General features: G+C 36.9%; 1 long non-coding RNA gene across 1 annotated transcript; it reads right to left on the bottom strand.

Annotated features, from left to right (window-relative positions):
- Positions 1 to 3,817: 3,817 nt before the first annotated feature.
- LOC147711496 (uncharacterized) lies at positions 3,818 to 4,182 on the bottom strand. Its single transcript, XR_015295700.1, has 3 exons — positions 4,124 to 4,182; positions 3,969 to 4,025; positions 3,818 to 3,878 (listed from the first exon to the last, which is right to left on the bottom strand). It is a non-coding gene; the product is annotated as an uncharacterized LOC147711496 (long non-coding RNA).
- Between the last annotated feature and the right edge of the window lie 1,898 nt (positions 4,183 to 6,080).

The following is a 6,080-nucleotide window of genomic DNA, read 5'->3' as shown; positions in this document are numbered from 1 at the left end:
CATCTCAACAAATAACTAATTATTACATTTATGTTTGGTACACACCATATATATCTTTTTGGAGTGCCCTGTATATTCTTGTGTACCTGTCCTTGCACTTCCGCGGGATTGTCATCCAGTGATCGGGCCCCTGTTAACACTATTTCAAGATAGCATATAGAGTAAGCTTTGTTGGCTTGTCACCCTATTTTTAGTCAGGCATCTTTATGCATGTTCCCGTTTTAATAGAAATGGGTGCGGATTGACTACTATCGCTAATCCATCTCAACAAATAACTAATTATTACATTTATTTTTGGTACACACCATATATATCTTTTTGGAGTGCCCTGTATATTCCTGTGTACCTGTCCTTGCACTTCCGCGGGATTGTCATCCAGTGATCGGGCCCCTGTTAACACTATTTCAAGATAACATATAGAGTAAGCTTTGTTGGCTTGTCACCCTATTTTTAGTCAGGCATCTTTATGCATGTTCCCGTTTTAATAGAAATGGGTGCGGATTGACTTACTTGTTGCTGTTTCTCTTTCTGTGATTTACAGGGCGGGGATGGTATTTCTCTTGTCCCATGCTGGTTATTGCCACCTTGGTTCACTTTCTACATATATCAACCTTTTGGAATCCTAATTATTAATTATCATGTTTTTTTCTCCACTACAAAATTTTATATTTCTCTGAACACTAAATATGTTTCTTTTTCCTTCGTGTTCTTGTTGGCCCACAGGATTTTCCGTTACCTGCTACGGTGCCTGCTTCATACTACGCCTGTCCTCTGTACTTCACTTGTCATTTATGATTCTAAACCAACAACACAGATCTAGGTGAGCATTTGTAGACTTAGAGCTATTTATGGGCAGTTGTCCATTTAGGGGTATATGGTTTTACTTTGCCGCGGATAGGTACACTAGAATGCCACCCACTTTTTAGGCATAACAGACGTATCAAGTCTCATTCTGTCTTTGAAAATATCAAGATGTCAACTTTATACCAGTATGACATGTGTTAGAATGACTTTTTTCACCTTTGTTCTTCCTGCATATTTATTCTTTCTTCTCCCCCCCTTTAATCCCAATGTTTGTTTGGGTAGCTCACCGGAGCCTATTAGAAGTCTCAATGTCACTTTATAATGATACATATACTAGGATCAACTGTTTTTAACTTAGTTTTATGTGTTTTGTAGGGAAGGTTTGATAATCACACATGAACTGATATATGTCCTGTATTAGTTTCAAGGCCCATCAGAAGAACTGCCGAGATTCCTTCACATTATGTGTGCTAATGTTAATCCTTATTTACAATACACAGGTTTTGTTGTGTCTTCCGTCTTGATTTTGTGCTTTAAGGTTATGATGCAAAAATGTTTTGTACATTAGGTGTTATTTATGATAAATGTAAGTAATTTATATTATGTCATGTTTGTTTTCAGCCCTGACAAAGTTACAACACGTATCGAAACGCGTTGGCTGTGTATGTCCTTTTTGGTATAATTACCCAAATAAAGAAAAGAAAATTCAAGACTACAAGTACCTGCGTAAATTCTTTGAGTACGTCTTCCATTCTGTTTCCATATCTGTGTGTTGTATTTGTGCCCAGGGACAACGGGCACGGGAAGTGTGCTGCACCATCTTTACTCTTATCTGGACTAGTGTTTTGGTTGTGCTGAACCTAGGTCCTGTTGTCCTGTTGCTTCTGTTAACATCTCCCTAAAACATGGTAGCATTGCCTCATATCCGATTGGCATATTTAATTTACTTATAAGTCCCTAGTAAATGGCACTACATATGCCCAGGGCCTGTAAAATAAATGCTACATGCGGGACTGCATCACCGCTTGTGCCGCCCACATAAATAGCCCCTTAACCATGTCTCGGATTGCTACTGCAGGGCCTGTGTATGCAGTTTACTGTCACTTTGACTTGGCATTTAAAACGACTTGCCAAATGTTAAACTCACCTTTTATTACATATACGTCACCCTTAAGGTAGGCTCTAGGTAGCCCTATAGGCAGGGTGTAAGTAAAAGGTCAGACATGTACTTTTAAGCTTTACAGGTCTTGAAGGAGACAAACAGCTAAATTAGTTTTTCACTGCTGTGAGTCCTACTCGTTCCATAGGCTAGCATTGGGCATCCCTTAAAACACCTTTTAAGCTGTAATTCCTGATTGGAAAGGAGTAGCTATTTCATGTTTAATTTCTGAAATGAAATGAAATGAAATGAAATTGGAATTTATAAAGCGCTTTACTACCCGGAGGCCTCGTAGCGCTGAGAATTCTTTGGAATTGTGGTGATAAATCCTTTGAATTGGTAAAGCTGGCTATAACATTACTGTTAGACCAGCCCTTTTTACAGGTGTATCCCCAAACCTTTTGCCTCTTAGTTTTCTTACCTGTTTTGTTGGCATTAGGAGTCTGGGTACTTTACCACTGCTGATCAGCGCTAAAGAGCATATGCTCTCTGTGTAAATTGTGATTACGATAGGTCATACATGATTGGCATATTTGATTTACTGATAAGTCCCTAGTAAAGTGCACTGTGAGTGCCCAGGGCCTGTAGATCAAATGCACTAGTAGGCCTGCAGCACTGATTGTGCCACCCACACATGTAGCCTTTCAAAGGTGACTCAGATCTGCCACTGCAGTATCTACGTGCACAGTTTTTAACTGCCATGCTGACCTAACGTTCTCTTTTCTTACATGTAAGACACCTTTAAGGTAGGCATAAGTTAGCCCTGTGTGCAGGGTATGTGAAAGGTAGAACATATACTGGTGTGTGCTACATGTCTTGATAATGAAATGCTGTGTATTTCGTTTTTTACTTTTGAAAGGCTGTCCTATAAGTTAAAATAGGAGCTGCCTTGTAATATCTTACAAGCGTAACTTTCCATTGGGACAAGATAGGGAAATGGAGTTTAGTCTCTCTAAACTTTAAATTTAATGACCCACCTTTTAGTGAAGGTGGTTTTTAAATTATGTGTTTGAAAATGCCACTCAGTGAAGGTAAGTGGGGGCTAGCTGGCTAACTACCTGCTAGACTTCAAATATGCACAACTATTAGTGGATATACCATAAGTTTACATAAAATAAACCAATATCTTTAACATTTCACCATTACATGTGTTCAATTTTATTTTCAAGATTTTTCTAAAAAATGTGTTCTTTTTCAAGTATTTATAAGCAGTGATACTGATTGTGTAACAACATCAAAAACAATTACATAATGGTTAAACAAAGAATGTAAGTACTACTAATAAAACTTTTCTTTAGAGGATGTGGATGGTCATTGCCCAATGCATTTCGGGACTCACCACAGTCCCTTCTTCAGGGGCCACACTGTAATTCAGAAACAATAAACACATATAAACTTCTATTTGCAGGCACATATGTCGAACCATAAGTACATCTATATATTTACACTGGACAAGATACATCAAATATCATGAATTCAAGCAAGAGACAATTAATTATATGTATGTGAATCAAAGATGCATCCATAAGAAAAGCCATCACCAAAGTGAAATTGTGCAAAAACATAATTCATAAATAATTCATGAGCCGCAGTTACTCAAGTAAAGCACGAAGGCTTCTTTCCAAAAATGATATTCTTAACATATACTTCTTCCTAGATCTAATCGGTGAGAGACAAGTTTATCATCACGCTCTTAAGCCAACACGCTATAACAAAATCAATGTATGAAAACCAACTTACTATGCAGCATCAATAATTGTGATCATCACACCTATATGTACAAAACAAACAAATCAGACCACCTTAGTTTTCTAAAAGTACACCTCCTTGTGGAAAATACAATACAAGAAACCGTCATCAGACTACACACCACATACGTATGTGTTGCATCACTCGAAAAATGGGGTTCTGATTCCTGCAGTTAGACAAGTTGGAGATATTTGAGTTTCATTGCTAACTAGTTATCTGAAACGGACGCTATGTGAATTGCTTTAAAGGCACGTACCTCGTAACGATTACAAATATTCTCAGTGCTCGCACCGCTAGTTTGGAAAGCTGATGTCTAAAATCAAGAAACAACAAACCCGCCACCGTTAACAGCCAATATCTTAAGAGTTCAAATGGCTTAAAAATGTGTGCTTCTAATACAGCGCAACGTACCTCAGAGTATCCAAACGGGGAAAACCTGTAGCGCCGCCATTAGCCTCCACAACCTGCTGTTTTTACCCACAATGCTGTCAGTTATGTCTCCAATCACCTGGTTCCTATTTCGAACGACATGATGTGTGAAACAACTAGTAATTTCATTGGTACCTGCATCAAAACATAGACCGCAATCACCTTACCGTGAACAAAACTTTATTGTTCACCGAAGACCTAGAAACAAATTGACTAACTCCACTAAACTAAGGAATACGGGCTCTCATAGTTGCTTATCCCAATATTGTCTAACTGGGAGTCATTAATTAATAAACGTATTCAAGATCAAATATTCAGCATAAAAATGAAAATGAAAATAAAACGTGCTAATCATGCCCTCAAACAAAAAGGTGATAAATGATAGTAAAATAATAATAATGAGTATTAAGTACTGTATGTGAGAGATAGTGAGGAACAAAGTTCCAAAATAAAAGTATAGAGCATCAAATGATGATATTTCATAACATGCATATTAATATTCATCATAACAGCAGTCTATAGAGAATCAGCCTATAAAAAATAGCTCATTTCCATCCGGTCATTAAGACCCCTCGGGGTCATTGTACCCAATCGTTTAATCCAAAACATCTCCCTTTGGAGTAGTTTCTTGTTTATATGTAAGCCTGGTTGAACCTCAACTATCTCTATTATTTGGAAACTTAGCTGAGCTATAGTATGTTTATTCTCTGTCCAGTGTGTAGCTAGTGCTGACGAGGTAGTTTTGTTGCATATTCGACTTTTATGTTCAGTAATTCTTGTTTTCAATTTTCTTTCAGGTTTGCCAACATAAAGTGATCCACACGGACACTTTATAGCGTATACCACGTTGTTGGTGTTGCAATCTCCTTTATATCTTAGTTTGATTTTTTCACCTTTGTGGGGATGTAAAAGAATGTTGCACTGTAACATTGTTACAGTGAACACAATTTGTGCAACGTTTCATTCCAATCGTATCCCCGCGATCCAGTGGTTTTTTGGGTTTAAGCAGCTCCTTTAAGTTCTTACTTCTCGTATACGCAAATAATGGTCGTTCCATGTAGATGTTTTGAAAATCTGGTTCTAACTGCAAAAGTTCCCATCTCTTGTTGATGATATTTTACATTTTTTGTGAGTTAATAGAAAATTTAGATACAAAAACATTTCTTTTAATGTTAATTTTGTTTTTCCTGGTTAATAGTGTCCGTCGACTTAATTCCATTGCTTTGGTTGCCGAGTCTTCCAGGAGTTTTTTAGGGTATCCACATTTTTCATATTTCCTTTTGACGTCCAAAATATTTTTGTGGCATTCATTTTCATTTGAAACTATATGCTAAACTCTTAGAAATTGGGAGCATGGTAAATTCTTCAAAAGACTTTGTGGATGAAAGCTCTTATAATGTAACAGACTGTTTTTATCTGTTTCTTTTTTATACAGATTGGTGGTTAATTGTTGGTTGCTTATTTCTACTAATACATCCAGGAAAGGTATTTGGTGTTTGTTAATTGAATAGGTAAACTGTATTCTAGGGTTCTTGGTATTCAATTGGTCAATGTTACTGATAAGATTAGCTATTGTTCCAGTCCAGATGATGAAAATATCATTGATGTATCGACAAAAGAACTCAATTTTATCTTTCCACTCCTCATTTTTAAAAATATGTTTATCTTCATACTTGATCATGAAGGTATTTGCGTAAGCACCCTGCAAAACCCATAGAGGTACCATTTAGTTGAACAAAGAATGTGTCCAACCACTTGAAGTAACTATGATGAAGACAAAAATGTGTCAATTCCAAAAGAAAAATTTAACTTATTGTGGTTTGGTCATGTTTCAGTAGCAACCATTTGAGTGCTTCCAGTCCTTCCATATGTGCTATGAATGTGTATAATGATACAACATCGATGGTACACAATATATAATCCTTTTCTGGTGTCAACA

The sequence above is a fragment of the Lissotriton vulgaris genome, chromosome 5, assembly GCF_964263255.1.
Source record: "Lissotriton vulgaris chromosome 5, aLisVul1.2, whole genome shotgun sequence".
Taxonomy (NCBI): Eukaryota; Metazoa; Chordata; class Amphibia; order Caudata; family Salamandridae; genus Lissotriton; species Lissotriton vulgaris.
This window is presented reverse-complemented; position numbering and strand designations above follow the sequence as displayed.